Genomic DNA, 17,962 nt, shown 5'->3' on the forward strand with positions numbered 1-17,962 from the left:
CCCGCCCCCCCAAAAAAAAAAATCATTTCAGCATCCCACACACTGTTTGCAGTGTCTAATTGAATTTACTCACTTTTTTCTTTACTTCTCCGTGTGCTGCAAATTGTCACCCTGGAGTTTCAGAATAAGCATTTATAATGAAAGAGTCCAGGGGATGGTTCACATGGTTCCAGGATGTCATCAAACTTAAACTGACATTCAGTCACTAGCACTCAATTTTCATTTTCAAATATTTCTTTACAGAAATGAGTATTTGCAACAGAATCAGTTTTTTTGGAGAAAGAAAAAAAGGCCTATTTTTAAGCCTTTTGTTACAATTACAGTAGAACTTAAGTAGATGGCATTTACAGTCACCTGGCTGTTACCTCTCTTCTCCATATGAAATTGTCATTTGAGTTTGCATCCAGTTTTGGCTTAATTCTTCTTTAGGCAGAATTCATACACTAATGCAAAGCTGGCTAAAGTGGAAGAGTAAACTAGCTGTGTTTATCTGAGGAAACTAAGCCAATTTTCGTTCTAGGCGTTAAGACAAAATGGAGCATTTGGATTATGCAGTTTGATAACCTCTATAAAACAGGTCACTTTTCAAAGTAATTTTTCATGTAAGTGTGCCTGTAGTTACTGAAAGTGGTACTGGCTCAAATATCTCCTTTTCTTCCTCTCTCTCATCAAAGAAAAAATTTGAAAGATTTCTTCCTCCTTAGAAAAAGAACTCAGTAGTAAGCCTGATGGTTTTTTTCTTTCTTAACTTTTGTTACTGTATGTCTTTCATAGTGCAGTCACACTGTCCCCTGTGTCTAGCTCTCATCTTGGGAGTATGCTGTCTATGATGCCTGCATGCTGGGTTTTGTAGGGAAAAAACATTTTTTGTAGGAATCCTAATTTAGAGCATTCATTGCCTTACATTCTGTTACCTCAGGTTAAACATAGCTCTGTATAACCTTGATGGGACATATCCACTACTGCTTGGTGGGACATCACTGCCCATTTCAACCAGAAGTGACTTTCGAGAAGCTAGAGGTGCACCCTTAACAGCAATTCTGCAAAATCAGACCTAAATGCCTCAAAAGCTTTTGAAGCTTCTTTAGCTTCAAGAATAAACCCGTGGTGAGCAGCGTAACTCCAGGCAGCTGAAGGAGGGCTCTGTTCCACTCTGAGAGAGTCGCATAAGCGTGTGCCCTGTCACCAGTGCTAGCACTGATGGAGCCAGAGCCTTCACTAACGCAGTGGCAGCAGTTGCCAGTCTTTCCACGAGATGGAGAGCTGATCACATGCTGCCATTTCCCCTTGCCTAATTGGAAAGCTGCAAACACCTTTCCAACTTCACATTGTGATTAAGCTGTGTTTATCCTTAGCAAATAAAAGGAGAACAAAATAACCATCCTCTTTAACGTTTTATAAACTTTTCAGCCACAAAGAATTCAGCATCAGTGTTTGCTTTTAAAATACGCAATGCAGATAAACAAAAAGTGAAATAGGATAACTCCCCACAAGTTCAGAAAATACAAATGATGGAAAATGAACCTGAGGTAGGGACCTTATGTGACTGAATTTTAAAGAAACTTTTTTCTGTGTTTTCTAAATGTGAACTTGCATGAACAGTTTGATAGTTCAGCACTACGAGACTGAAAAGCCTAGTGCAGAATTTCAGTTAAAAGGGTAAAGATCTGACACATGATAACAACTGGTTTTATGTATTAGCTAAATTTTAAGTACCTAAAGATACAGACTGACATGTAAGAAGAGAATTGACATTATCTTAAAAATTGGATTCTACCACATAGCTCTTCAGCAAATTCTTTGAAAATCTATAGAGCAAACACAAGTTATTTACTTCACCAGCTAGGATTGTTTCCCCATGTGTTTCACAGTGCAAGGCAGAAATTATCGACTTCAGACTATAAAAGTCAAACTCATATTTGCATCTAATCTAATGGAGATTAGATTACCTACCCTTGCTCTCCCTTTCTTGCTGCTCACACAGTGGGGACCCTGGCAGATGTCCTATTCTGACGTTTCACTGTAGAATTGAGTTGCAGTCCATGCTGGCTGCAAAAGCAGGGATAGATCTTGGCACCAAGGCAAGTATCAAGGGCCCAGGACTCAAGCATGCACAGCTGAAACATGCCTTAGCTCCCAGCACCTAAATGAAGTCACAGGTGCCTTCCAGGCACATGCTGTTGGAATAGGGAGTCTTCAATCAGGGTGGAAAGCTGTTGCAAATCCTCAGTGCAGTTGTAATCTTTTAAACATAAGACATGTGTTCTAGGCTCCAAAAAGCTCCTCAGCTGTTCTGATGACCCCCATGACTTCATTCACTGCTCTGGAGCATTTGTAGGGGAGCGACAATCATGCAGCTGTGCCTGCAGCTTGCTGGTGCTCCAGTAAGGGAGGCAGTTGTCTGTTGACTACACAACCCAATTCATGGAGCTGGTTGTGGAAGCTGAGTGGGAAGAACAAGCCGTTATAGCCCGCTATGCATTAGGGCTAGCTGAGGTCCCTAAGGAAGGGATGGCCAGAGTTGAGCCCCCCAACAGCCTGCCTGACCTGGCTGTTATGCTAGAGAGACTCCTACTGGCACACCAGAGAAAGCATACCTGGACCCTGAGGGGAACCCAGTCAAATTTTCCTTTTTCTCCATTACTATCCCCTGAGGGTGAGCCCATGGAGGCAGACGTCCTCCAACTGCCTAGAGCAGCCCTTGCTGCTCCCCAAGATCATTAGTGTGATTTGTGCCAACTGCAAGGCTTTAATAGACCAACATCTGATTTGGCCATGGTCCATGGCCATTAGTACAGATTTTTATAGCAAACACTACTTCAGATCTCTGCTTCTGCACATTTCTCCTTTAACTGGCCTTAAAAGTGAGCATGATCATCTGATTCACCATGCTCTGAAGGATAAGACTAAATACTCCAGCAAAAAGGCTTAAGTAATTTGAGAGCTTTGAAAAGATTCAGTTGTCACAATTAAACTAGGGCTTTAGTCTGTAAGGTTTCTAACAAATCTCGGAACCGAGGGAGCTGTATCTTTGGAAGACAACAGTTCCAGACACAGCATTTTCACTTTGTCTTTCATAGATTCCTTATTTATATAGTCTTTTGAATACTTAATAACTCCTAGTTCTTTCTAAATAACTTTTGTTAATTATCATGGAGTAACAACAACATATCTTATTGTAGTGAGTGTTTGGGAACAGTGCAATGGGGTTTCATGAAACTTAAAACACCAATTATGCCTTAAAGTTACACTTCATTTTCACTATTGTTCCAAAATCTGTTCTCACTGATTTCTTGTTCTGCCAAGTAACTAAATAAACATCTAACACTTCTCACTACTGCCTTAGTGTAGGATGCTTTGTTCTCTTGCCTGACTTATAAAAGTTACCTAGCTGTAAAGATGAAGATCAGCCAGTTTTTAATAAAGATATTTTTCTTCCCGTAAGTAGCAGATACTTCTATAAATTGCTGTTATACCTCGATGTTTTAAGATAGAAGTGCTGGATATTGTTTAATGTTACATTACATTTCAAAGAAAGCAAGATGGACAATAAACTTTATTTGTGGATTCACATAGGTGTAAATCTGGGCAATTCATCAGAAAGGGCATAAAAGTAGGGAAGTCCACCAGTTTCCAAAGTTGGACACATGTAGCAGCTGTTTCTGACACCCAGTAAAAAGTTTGCTTAATGGAAAAGACAACCAGAATGTATCACTTGCCTTTGACCTGAGAGAGATTAAAAACACAAAACAATCAATGGTGGTTGAAAAAAGGATAGAAAGTTTAAAATACACTTTCGACTCTGTAGTAGATTGAGGCTGAGTTAAATTGCATCTCCCAAAAGGTCAAGTACTAACAGCTGTACTACTTTGTACAGCCTGCAGATTTCTGTTCACCAGCAACTTGGGCATCCAACCTTATATTGAGATGAAATACTGTTAGCTGTGGAGATCCCTGGCTGAGAGGTAATGAGGTTCTGATAAACAAGGTACCCTGATAGGAACCCAAATTTTAGCATCAAGATAAACAGTGATATATCACTGCAAAATTTTCACTGCTTCACAAACACATGTACATCTGGAATCACCACAGAAGCAGACAATTTTGACCACCAACTAAATACAGAAGAAATTATAGAATTACAGAATCAGTAAAGTTAGAAAAGATCTCTGGAGATCATCTAGTCCAACCCCCCTGCTCAGCAGGGTCACCTAGAGCATGTTAGACAGGGTTGCATCCAGGCGGGCCTTGAAGATCTCCACAGAAGGAGACTACACAGCCTCTCTGTGTAGTGGAACCTGTTCCAGTGCTCTGTCACTCTCACAGTGAAGAAATTCCCCCTCAGGTACAGGCAGAACTTCCTGTGCTTCAATGTCTGCCCATTGCCTCTTGTCCTGTCACATGGGACAACTGAAAAGCGTTTGTCCCATCCCCTCACGAAAAAGTCTAACTGCAGAGAAATTCAAGATATCATCTTGGACTAGCTACAATCACAAAAGATATGTGTCAGAATTGGAAGGAGGCAGGAACGGTCACCTAGAAATGTTCTGGAAAGACACATCCTGATGGGACCAACCTCAAAAGAAGTCCATCTGGGCTGTGTCAGAGTGCAGTTCTCCCGGGGGAATTGCCTTTTAGTGAGTGAAGGATTCCCGCAGTCATCCTCAAGCATATGACTACACCAATATAAAAGTAATCTCTTCGCGGACAGTCATCATCATTAGACATATCCAATGATGTATACCAAATTAGCTAATGCTCCTGGTGTGTGAGGCAGGGGGGAAGGGAATGGATGGACTTGGAATTATTATAGGATTAAAAGGTCTCACTTGCTCAAATACAGAAAATTTCTTCTCATAGGCAAAAGAAAACAGAATGCATTCACCTCCAGATCATTGTGGACAGTTCTGGTCTTGCTATCTGACGAACAATATACAAGTACTGGAAAGGGCAAAAGGATTATCAGAGGTATGAGTCTTTCCATACAAGAAGATATAAAACTGAATACAACTCTACAGTCTAGTGAAAACCTGGAATTAGAAGTATCTGATAGATGTCATGGAAAAAGTACAAAGGGAAGATTACTTACTGATTCTTCTGACAGAAGAAGTAGAGGGTGTCTGATCAAGTTATGAGATAGCACATCTGAAAGACAAACAAAAGGGATTGTTTTCCCCCATAATATGTAGCTTGTGCAATATACAGGCAGGGAATGTGCAAATAACATGCTTTGTATCTAATAACTTTTTAAAGCACATCTATAAAAACATACAGCTGCCTCCAAGCCCCTAAGCTGATGGGATGAGTACTGGAGCAAGGATTCTTTTAAACCATCTTCATTCCTATATACTTTCTGAAAGCATTAAATACTGTATCACTATGAAATCATAGGATATTCTGTGCAAAACGGCTGACTATGAATGATAGTCTGTGTCTTGATAGTAGCATGTAACATTGGAAATTTAAATCTGCATAGAATTTACGAAAAGTCATGAAGAAAGAAGTATGATATAACAGCTAAGCATGATAGCGCTTTTGCGTTCTGCAGCTTTGAGAAAGGACTTGTAAGACTTAATAATAGGGAAATATTTGTATTTAAATGTTTCCTGCATATATAAAATGTATTTTAAAAAATAAAAATGGAGAAGTCTTCTTTTTTTTTTCTTTTCTTTCACCTTTTTTAGAGTTTTCCTATCCTTAGTAGCATGATTTGGGTTAAACATCAGTGTAGACATGGAGACAGTCTTGTTTTTGAATTGATTTGGCAAATGGAGTGTAAATCAGGTATAGAAAAAACTAAAGAGAGAAAACATAAGTGATAAAAATGAAGACAGGGAGTGTTACAGCTAAATTTTAAGGCAAATTAGATATTTGCATTTTATAAATAAATTTCTCTAGACAGCCTTGACCTGAGCACACTATGGGTGCTATGACATCTCACTGGAGAAATGGCCTAGTGCATAATCTGATAAATACCTTGGAGAAACTTGAGCACAATTGATTTCACCTATTCTGATGGCCTCCAGCAGAGTTCCCACTGATATTTCCTGTCTTGATTTTGTTTCTTAAAGTTGTCTTTATGTTTCAAGGTTGAAAAATTGACATAAATCCCTGCACAGCTTCAGTGAAGATAAGCAGAATTTTGAATCTTTGCTCTTTCAAGCAAGCTTCTCCCTCCCAAGCTGTATTTTCCCAAAGACAAGTCAACACCATTTTTGTCTGTGAAAGTCGAATCTTTTTGACAGCTCTCTCAACCTTACAGACCTTCAGCATGTGGAACAATTTGACGTGCTAACCTGTAAAAGTAAGTTTCCTGTAAGGGAAATTTTGTTAGCTTACTTTTTACCTTGGATGAAGCTTTTTTAGAAAAGACAGGAACTTTATGTACGTTTCCCAAGTGCTGCTTCTCTCTCTTCTCTATGCAAAATGAGTTACCAGTCTGACCATATCTACAAATTGTCTTTGCCAAGTTTTGTCTTCCCTCTTGTTTCCTTTACTTTCTCCTATGACAATCTTTGTCTTGCACGGCAATGTAACACGTTGCTAGAGATGAGGCTCCTAACCGGGAAGGTAGGAGCGATCTGTTGAGCACAGGCACACAGAGCTCTCTGAAGAACAAAGTTCCACCCTGGCCATCGTGTCTGCCCCTTACAGCTGCACTGGGGGATGATCCATTCACACTTTACAGGGAATTACGGGTATTTCTTAAGGGATTTCAGGCCAGAGGAAAGGGCCTTTCCTGCTTCTCTACCTCCCCCATCCTCAGTGAGACAAAAGGACTCGGTGAAAAAACAACTTCATAAGCTTCCACTTCAGTCTTTGCTGACAGCACCCTGGGTCTCTAGCTGAAGCCATGGGTGTGCAGGATCATGTGCACTGCTGGTTTATTAATCACAAAAAGGGACAGTAGTTTTCCAGAGAAGTTAGGGTCCAAGAAGGAAAGGATTAATAGAGCCTGGGAACATCTGTGCCATTCAAATGCTGAAGAGAGAGATTCACATCCCATCAATTTCTGTCTCATCTCTGTCCAGTGACCCCACCACCACCCCATGGCTTTGTAGAGCTTTCTTCCATGCCTTCCCCCCCCCCCCCCATATCTCCAAAACCATATCAAAGAACTCTTCTTTAAACAGACAGAGGAACTCTGACCTTTAAAATCCTTTCTACTGCCCTCATACTGAAAACACAGGTCCTGAGTACGGGGGATATTTTCCTATTTGGAGATGGTCTATGACTTTAGAGTAAGCAGCAAACCAGGCTCCAGCTCCTGCCCTGGCACTCCTGAACCAAAGTGTTCCTTGCAGCTGCCTCTCCTCGGTGTCTGGCCTTAAGGTGACACTGACAGACCACAACCAAGTCTAGCTTAGAAATGGCAGTGCTTGTCAGAGAGCTTGTAAATGCTCAACAGTCCCTCAAGGCAAATAGTCACAAGGTTTTGCAGATCGCCCTCTCCTAGGCGTCAAACCCTGACATGGGAATGATAGTGTGAGCTGAGATCCTTACCTCCCCCAATTCTAGCCAGTTTCCTGTAATCTAGGTCCTGTATTTCCTGGAGTCAGTTCTCATATTTCATCTCTTTATTAGCATTTATCCCTAGGACACACAGACGTTTTGGAAAGATTTAGCTTGGCTGGTTAGAGCGTTGTGCTGCTAATGCCAAGGTCATGGATTCAATCCTTGTATGGGGCTATGCTGAGGGTTGGACTAGATGATCTCCAGAGGTCCCTTCCAACCTTACCGTACTATGATTCTTAGAGGTTCCTTTTTTTTCTTTTCCTTTTTTTTTTTTTTTTTTTTTCTGTGCTGTCATACTCCTGTCACAGGACTAGTAGCAAGACCAGGATCGTGCATTAGCAGTACCCACATCCCCATGATGTTTGCTCACCTATTTGATAAAGAGAGGGAAGAATTTAGTCCTAGAAACTAGTTTCTATTCTTTATTTAAAAAAGATGGGCCATCTGGAAGTCAGAAATCAATTCTGGCATAGCAGCAAATTGAGTGGGAAGAACATCTGCCCCTTTTGAGCAGTTTTTGCCAACTGCTTGCACTTTAGTGCAATGGGAGGGAGTGTCTGGAGAGAATTCCTGTTGCAGCAGTGTTAGAGATCAGAATTTAAATCTATATATTCAAAAAGCTAATAGAAAACAGTGTATTACAGAACTGCCTCCCATTTCCACCAGAACACACGTGATTTTCTCACAATATTCACACTCATTATCTCCCTCTAAGAAGAAGGAAAATGGCATCTTTAGCAGATTTTTATGTGTAGCATTAGGAAACAAAAGGAAAAAGTTATTCTAATGTTACTCACCTGTTTTCTCTTACATACTTTGGATTTGCTTCATCTTTATTGTTCGGTTTTACTTCAGGATCACAGTCTATAATGTTTTCTCTTCAGTTCAAAATCTGCTTTTCCTTCATAGCCAAAAAGCACACATATTTTATAAAAAAACTCTTAGAAAGAGCAAATCTGTTGTTAGGTTCTGAAAGCGCTTGAGAATATGGTGATGAAGCAAATTGGCAACGAAAGCAATCATTTTCAAAATAATAATAAATAAAAAAATAATAATATAATAAAAAAGTATAAACTAGAGATTATTTTAATAGCCCTATTAAGCAGTTAGATATTAAAATTATTTTTTGATTTAAAAAGATCTTTAACTTCAATCTTGCCATAATGTTATCTGAAACAAACAAACAAACAAACAAAACCCTGTTATCTAACCCATAGCCTACGCAGGGGCACTGGGCCAGGCCGGCCCCTTCTTAGAAGATCAGACCGGAGGACTCTGCTCTCAGGTCAGGCAGGGTCTTCCAACAGCTGAACAGCTTCCCGTGATGGTCTTAGAGAGAAGCAAAGCACCCAAAGTGCACTCTGGGGGCATTTCTAAGCTCATTATGTGGCATATAGCCTTCTCTTCTGCTGTCTGCAGGTGAGAAATGTTAAGCAGGGCCAACGAGGCAAAATCCACAGTATGTCCCTGTGCCTTTCTTGTTTAAGATTGGATTTTAAATGGCTGTACCTAGAGGCTCGACTTGCAATTTCTGCTCTGTCCTTCACCTTACACAGCTACAAGAAAGGCGCAAGCTCATTGTGGATGTGTCACAAGCCATTTTACAGCTAGACTTGCTTTATCAATGATCAAATATTTCCCTTGTTGCAGAAACATCTTCCTGCTTAAATACAGTATATTCATTTCACTCTACAATCAGCATTACACTAATTTCCACCTTGTTACCTGTATTTCTGGTAAAAAAAAAAAGAAAAAAGATATTTTGTGATTTATCTGAAAAGCTACAAACCTGCACACACCCCTGTGACAGATGCTCTATGCTGAATTAAATTCCAGTTCTGTTTCAAGTTCATATATTTTGTGTTTATGTGTCACACCTGATCTGTTTACACCACAGTTTCCCACAAATAAGATAGAGTTTACTGTTTCCCTCACCTCCTGTGTGGCTATTAGTGTCTTACGCAGGCTGTGACCAACCAACCACCTTTGGGCATGGCTGATTTTTGCCTGTGTGATTACACAGCATTCAGCTTTCAGGCCCCTAGAGGGCCCTGAATAATAAAATAAATAAATAAAAGCCTTCTCCAAGAAACTATCTCTCCATAATATTGATGAAGAATTCTTCATCAACTGTTGCACTCTGGTTAGGACGGATAAAACTGAATTTGAGTCAGAGGACTTAATTTTTGATGTAATATGCTGGTGATTTTTAAAGAATCTATTGCTTATTCTTGGCCTGTCATGTGATAACTGACAACTACGTAGCAAATTGGTTTTACAGCATATAATTTACTTGTCAAGGGAAAATTCTTTACAGAAAAAAGTATTTCTATTCAAATTGTATTCTGTGATCAATCCTATCTTCTTTCATGTTTTTTTGCCTGGCCCAATGCAACATTCTCATTTCATTTTCACTTATTAGATTCTTGCAGAAGAATCATATCTGGACTTTAGAATGATTAAACATGTCTACTGAATCTTTCTTTGCAAGTCCTTTCTAGATAGCCTCCAAATAATTTTCTGCCTAAGTCTTGTAGCTTGCTTTGCCACGGGTTGACACTTGAAGATACATGTGGAGAAATTCCTCTGACCTTGTTTCTACTGTGAACATATTCGTGCAAACTCCTCACCAGTCAGGAACTTTGCTAGCACAAATTTGGATATTGCCAGTTTGGTTCTGTCAGGGCAGATTTCCAGCTTTGGAAGCAAAGACAGTCAAGATAAGTAATATCTTGCTCTATAGCTCCCATGAAAAGGCAAGAATTAAAGATGCAGTGAATGCCAGCTAGGCTCGTCAGTGGAACTCATCTGAAAGAGGCAGAAAAGAGAGGAAACTCGTTCCTCCTCTGCAGCTTGAGGAATGAGAAGGGGCAGCAGAAGCAACGTCAGAGGTGGGAGAGGAGGACTGCTTCTCTTGGCTTGGCGTGACTTCAGCTGGGAGGCCTGATTTTACGCTGCTTTGTAATATGGGCTGCGGCTAATTCTGACCTTTGCCAGGTCATTCAGTGCTTTGGAGAGGAAACAAATTTATGGTAATCTCTAGTCATCACAGTTCAATTTTTAGTTTGCTCTTTGTTTTGCTATGTATTGTTGGGGGGGGGGGGTCTTTCCCTGCCAAACAGTCACAGTTTGCCCATCCACAATTTGGCCATTACTGTTAAAACAGATTTCTGCAACTTCATTTATGATTTAAAATCTTACTAATACATTTTTTTTCACTTATTTGGCCTTAAACAGGACATTGTCAAAATGACTCTGGAAAAAGAACTAAAAACATCTAGAAGACTGGATATTGAATACTTCTCAAGACATCTATACATTAACATTGTTGTCACCCTTGAAATATTAATCTTAAACAGTTTTTTTCCCTGAATTTTTCTTAACATTTATTTATGATCTTTTAAACACTTAATGACTTTCATTATTTACTGTAATGAGAAAACCAACTTGCATTAATTAGTCTGGAACAAAAGCAGCATATTACAATGAAGAGCAAGTTTGAAGATAATGTTGTGGAGGTTTTTCCTATGCTAAAAATTGAAACTACATTTTAAAATGACACTTTATTTCCATTTTTATTCTGAAATCCATCAGCACTGATTTCCTTGCATGTCAAGAAATGGAATAGAACTGGCATCTCTCAGCACTGCAGCAACAGAAGCAACAGATACCTTTTTATTCTCTTTTTTGAAACATGAGTCACTTGACAAGATGAAAATGAGTCTGTCTGCAACACAAGCTTTCTTTTTTTTCTTTTTTTTTTTTTTTTTTCCTGAGGTTGTAAGAAGGAAAGATTTTTAAAACTGCATTTATCCACTACTGTTTTGAGACAGAGAACACCTACCCTTGCTTGAACAGGATCTTTGTGCTTGAGGTATGGTATTTGGTGTGACCTTATGAACTGGAAATGGGTAGTGAACATACTTGTACGTATGCACAGATGGAGGGTTGGGTAACTCAGGTGGAAAAGTGCAGAGCCACCCAGAAATGTGCAATAATTCATTTGACACAACCTTTATAAAGCATCTTGAAAAGACAGAGCTTTGGCTTCCTCTTTGACATAAAATTATGTTGTTTGCATTCTTCTTTGACACTTGATCTCCAACACCTGTTCTTTGTTCAAAAGTAAAGGCTTGAAATGCTTTGTAGAAATACTGTAGAAAGTTTGGCTATTTCCATTTGAAAAAAGTATATTACACATGTTTAAAAGAATTGGAATGAATAGAGAAGATTTTCTAAAGGGAGGACACTAGGTCAGACAATTTAAGCAACAGTATTAGTATTGAATCAGAAAAATCAATCTGAATTCAGATTTCCTGGCATGCAGCAATTCTAAGGGAATAAAGTTCCTCTCTTGAGTTATTTTTCAGCTACCTCATTCGTATTACAATCAAGACACTCATGTGCAAGAGCACACATTTTTAAAATTAATTCTTTCTTGAAACTTAAATCTTATTTTCTTGGGTGCACACATACCTTTTGAATCACCACAGTGAAACTGAATTTTACATACTGCTCTTGAACAACAGAAGAAAACCAGCATATGAAGATACTCTAATTCATCGTGGGCTAGACATCGTGCCTAAGATGTTTGCCAGATGAGAAATACTGGTACCACAGTTCATGTAGGAGCTAATCAAGTTTTAATTAGTCATCACCCTTTGCTTGAGGAAAACAGGGCCCTAGAAGGAGTCAAAAGTCAACCTTGAGGGTGAACAGACCTTTAGGATTCTGCCAGTTTAATTACATCTCAATAGGCAATCATCCTAATGAGACACACACAGTGGCAGGCTTTGAATTAACTATTATTAGTCAGGAGAATAGTCATATAATTGAAGTGAAGAAATTATGAAAATACCGCTTCAGCAGCAGTCTGAAAAGCAGAGTAAACAGCTGCAACTCCTAGGAAGAAGCAGCCTCTCTAACAAAGCTGGGGTTATTCTGGAGGCCTAGAATGAATCTCTGGAATAAGCTCAAACAGCAAGTCAGGACAGATCCAGTCCTACCGCACAGGAAACACTTCCGTGCTTCTTAAAACCTCAAAAATTGCTTCCATCCCACACTAGCTTTAACTTCATGCAGTGACCTTGATTTCATCACTCACTGCTATCCACTGGGCAGACACTTGCTGTGCCATCCAGAAGTGATGTCTGGAAAAATAAACCATCTTGTTTTGTGGCTCAGAGCAGCTAAGTATCCTCTCCTGACCTTCCCGGTAGTGGGGCCCCATGACCTACAGTTGACTCCTGGACTCAGGAATCATTGATGTCCATGAAGATATTTGCTGTGGCCACTAGGTGGAGCAATACATGCATCTTTTGAAAGCTGCTTGTAAGGCTGAAAATAAGGTGGAAGAAACCTGGAAGCTTTACAAGTTCATCCTCTGACTAAACTATGATCATGAAAAAGAAATGGAATAATCCCTTCGCAGGTGTTTGAGGATTTTCTTCTGTATTGGAAACTGAGCAATACTGTATACCATTTAAATAGCTGATGCAACTCAAGAAGACTTGCAACATAATAGGGTAGTTCCACGTAAATAAAGAAAATAAGAAGGAAATAAATACACACTGAGAAAATATTACAGTGTACCTACTATTTAAGGAAAAAATCTAATCTGATGAATGTTTTTTCACAAACAACTTTGACACAAGCATGATTTAGACATTTCATGGTTCAGAGTGCAAAAAGAGACTACTGTAATATCTGAGTAAGATTCTTTAAGAGAAGACTGTAAATGACTACTGTTGCTGTACATGGACATCCTACTCAACAAAATTTCCATTCATTTCTAATGTACTCTTTTTTCTCTCTCTAGAGATATCTGGAGTTTCTTCATTTAAGTCACGAACAGCATGTCTCAATTAGAGCACCTTTCAATTACAGTTCTGTACAATTTAAGTGCCATCACTAATTGTCTCTGTCTTGGCCAGGTTATTTAAGAAACCTCCCATTCAGTATCTCCCCTAGTAACAGGCTAAAGCAAATAGAGCTTTTGCTCATGGATGTCAAACTGGTATTGATTGAAATCTATGACTAATGCAAACCGTGCAACAGGTTCCAGAAATTCTTAGTCAGTCTTACATAATTATAAAAGCATTAGTTTCTGTAATAAGAGGAAATTTGCATGGTTATTTTCTACTTTGGCAGAAAATACACAACAAACAAAAAGCTGCATAGAAAGGAATTTAAGCTGGAAACACAAATAAATATCTGTTTCTCCTTTCTGCTGTATATGAAATATTCATTGGCTTAAGGTACAAATCCTTCAGCATCAGGATCTATCTTACTTTTCTCTCTGTTTACTTTGATACTTTTCACCCAGAGCAAGACAATAAAGTTATGATACATAAAACTTCTCATCAGTAATATAAGGATGAGACTTTAAGGCCTTTAGAACTAGGTTCATTTGGGGACATATGCATAGAAATGCCCCTCGAAACAGCAGTACGCCACATTGACATTTGCAGATAGATGCCCCTGCCACCTCTGTTACTCCCTTTGGCCCCACAGTGGGATGAGGATGAACACTTTACAGGGCATTTACAGATATTTCCCAGCAGCAGAGGTCTACAAAAATAGTTCTATCTTAATTTCTTAGTTATAGTTCAGTTTCCAAGGCAGACCTGCTGCCTGAGCCCTTTGGTATGAACGTAAGAATTACTGCACAGTTATATGCAAGAGAAAACAAGGTCTTAAACTAGATCCCTTCGGTAGCAACAGTCTTCTAAGCACATCACCAGCTCTTCATCCCAGCCACACTGCTTGCCGCTGTGGAACTAAATGATTTTCCATGGGAAAAAGAGGAAAGGGGATGAACCAGATGGGTAAGGTTACCATGCCCTCCACTACCATGTCTTCCCTTCCTTGCAGGCTCTTTCTCTTTGGCAGCTCCCACCTGTTCCCTTCCCCAGCTAATGAACAGGTTTTGTTTGGGTTGCCCTGGCTGGAGCCAGAGCTGGCCACTGCGGTGAAAGAGCCAGTTACATTAACATCCCACTTCTTCTGCTACTGCAGCTGGGGCAGCTAGACAAGGAAGCCAGACCTGCTCTCCAGCAGGGTCATTCTGGGAGGAAGAGGCTCCTTTCCACACGAGATCCAGGAAGAGGCTGTTAGCTCCTCAGGTCTGCAGTGGGCAGCCTCCTGGCTCGCGCTGGGTTGAGGACACACAACCCCTTGCACATCATACGCTCTCCCAAGAGGGAAGAGGAGAGGAAATCCGTTCAAACAAAGCAGCAGCCTTGCTGGAGAGAGACGGGTCGTTCCAGCCCCCTTGGCTAAATGATGGCTGTGTATTGTCAGCACTTCCCGCAAAGGTCCAGACGGTTCTTGCTCATCTACCACAGGAGACTATGCTATCTGCTAGAGAGCTTTCTTATGGGATTACTTAACTTTAGCAGAAATGTCAGCATATAATTTTACCCAGGCCCCTTGTCAAAACACAGACAAATAGTATGACATTTGTATTCGTCTCTCACTACACAGATACAGAATCAAGCCTGTTATGTGCAAACGTAAACTAGACTGAGTGAGAAATGTTAGGCCCCGAAAATATGTCCAAGACATGTCCCTCCCTTGACTACCCTAAGTGGTATTTAAATCCCGAATTTATTAAGTGTACAATGTCCAGCAGGAAACATCTCATAGCAGTGTTATTAATATGAAGCTGAAATTATATGCTGAATCTTACTGTACAATGTACTATTCTAATATTTATGTCCTTTGTGGTCTGCTTTCTATCCAGCCATTTCTATTATTGTTATAAACACAAATTTAATAAGACTTCAGGATGAAAGAAAGCATTCTGGAACGGCCCGCCCCATGCAAGGCATTCCCTCCCTGCAGCTTGTTTTCGCACGACTCTGAATGCTAACATCCAAAGTAGCTCAAATACCTGGCTTCACAGGATCCAAGCCTGCCTTGGGGCTTTCATCTGTTTACTTCAGCTTTATTTATTTTTCTAAAGATACATCTAAAGATAGTGTAGATCACCAGCTACCCAATTCCTATAAAGGCTGAGTTTTCTACTGAATTCCTGCCATCCTCTATGTATTTCCAATTGCCAGAACCCAAATGCCTCTTAATTTCCAAGAGCCCACTGCTTCTCTAAGTCCCTTCTTAGCTTGGTTCTAGGTTGCACATTAAACTGGGAGGCAGCTGATGTTTCTCATTTGGCACATAGGAGTAATTCTTCTCGAAAAGGAATACTTCTGTGACAAATCTCTGTCCTTCCTCATACCTTCATCACTGAAAGAAAGAAAGAAGACAACTCTCAAAAAACAAATAATAATAAAAAAAAACCCCATAGGCACTAACATACACTTGGTATCTTGTATATTCATGTAACTGAAAACAGATTTTGGATAGATTCTGTTTCCATGCCTCTAAGTGCTATTTTATTTCAAGTATATACAGGATTAGTTCACAGCTGGTTCATTAAAATTCCTGAGAAGTTCAACTAAAAACTGATGCATTAATAAATTCCATTTCCCAGACAGTCCAAAATTTTCAATGCAAGCAACATTCTGTCAGACAGAAGTATTTTTTTTATTATTATTTCTGTGTTTATAAATTGGTAGAAGAATAGAAATGTGCTAATAAAAAGTATGTATTACTCTTTAGTTTTCCCTAGTGTATTTGACAGAAAAAATAACCAGAGCAATTGTTCAGTCCTTCAGTCCCTAGTGAAGGGATATTGTTCTTGGAGAATAAGAATAAAATCTGCAGATTAGAATTCCTGTCTTTGGTGAGGTGATGGATGCTGCTGCTTCTTTCCTCAAAAGTCACTCCATCTATCACTTGACTATGCAGAAAAATTGAAGTAGCTCCTAATTCCTCCTTTGTTTCTCAATTTTCAGTGAAACAAGCAATCCAAGCAACCATTCTGTTCCTTCCTCTTATATCTGCTCATTTTCTTTTTTAGGTTTTCTCAGCCCCTGTCTCCAGTTCTTTCCTCTTTGCTTCTAAGCCTTTAATCAAAATTATATTTTATGACTCTGGACTTCAGTCTCTCACTTCCCATATCCTCTGAAAAAACACTTTTTATATCAATTTACTTCGGTATTAATCAATTACGCAACTTAGGCACAATCTTATTTTGGGCTACATTTTTTTTTTTTCCCGGTTCAGACAAGAGGCAGAAGGAAAGCTACTCTGACCACCTCTTTCAGTATCTTCCTTTTTGCTTTCCCTGTCCACGACTTTGCGAGCAGCATCCCGCATATGAGCCACAAAAACACTTGCAAGGCACCTCTAAAGCCTCAGTGCAGCTGTGTTGCTTAAGCTCTTCACCAAATTGTCCTCATAATCTGGCCAAACCAGCCCAGGAGCAAAATGCCTGGAAGCAGCCCCATGGAGGGGAAATGTTTTAAAAATATTAAGTACTATTAGGAAATGACTTCCAATGTGTTGTCTCACTAATGTGTTTATTTTGGGGGTTGCTGGCATTTCTTCAGGTTTCTGTGGAAACTCTGGTAAATATCTGACACAGGTCAATAATCGTTTTAAAAGCAGCGGAAAACAGAAGATAGAGTCTGTGAAACGTGTGGTACTGTTAGGAGAAAGTCTCTGAATGTGAAAGTGTTGTATTCAGCTTACCCTTTCTCACACTGTTTTTCCGTGTCCTTCCCTTCTGCTCCATTTCAGCCCTCTCATGTTTTGATACCTATTTTTAAATCTCTAGTTTCATAAACCTGTAGTTGGGAAATGTTGGTTAGGTCATTAGAAAAAAAAATCCCTCCTTTAATAGCACAATGTATTACTATATTGAAATTTTGGTATTTTTATCTGTTATTCTGCTCATTTGTGAATATTTTTTAATATTGAGTTGATCAAATCTGCTTAAAATTTTTGAAAGTGTTTGATTCAATGTAGAATTCTTAAAATATTACTTTTTTAAAGTAAGCTGAAGGAAATATATGGACAAAGATCACTTCATCTGAAAAAATGAAAAATTTTTATTGAAAAAGTATCAAAATAGTCCAGCTTATACTTCAGAAGAAAAATATCTTTTTCTGGTACAAAGTACCTGTTTGTATCAACTTTTTGAAAAGTGACTAATAGCAAGAAAAATACTTTGTTTTTGTGCTACGGATACTTATTGCTGATAAAATCCATTCAACTATTGTCCTCTTTCTTCCACTGTCTGTGCCCTTTTCTTAACTTCAAGGCTTCTGAAATCAGTCTAGTGCTTATTTACCCCAAAACCAAGCTTAATTTGTTGAGTGAAGGTGACTAGCCTATGCTCAGCATTTCTGTTGTTTTAGATGAGTACTAGGCTTCTTACCTGGATATAAAACAAATATGATTATTGCGTTAATCACACTCGGTAACAAGGAATATTAAGAATCACTTAAGACAAGTCAATACACAATTTAAGTTGTAAATTTGTATGATAGGTATGAATAGTATATATTATCAGTGATTTTAGAAATTCACCCACAGAAAA

The sequence above is a fragment of the Rhea pennata genome, chromosome 2 (genome assembly GCF_028389875.1).
Source record: "Rhea pennata isolate bPtePen1 chromosome 2, bPtePen1.pri, whole genome shotgun sequence".
Classification (NCBI taxonomy): domain Eukaryota; kingdom Metazoa; phylum Chordata; class Aves; order Rheiformes; family Rheidae; genus Rhea; species Rhea pennata.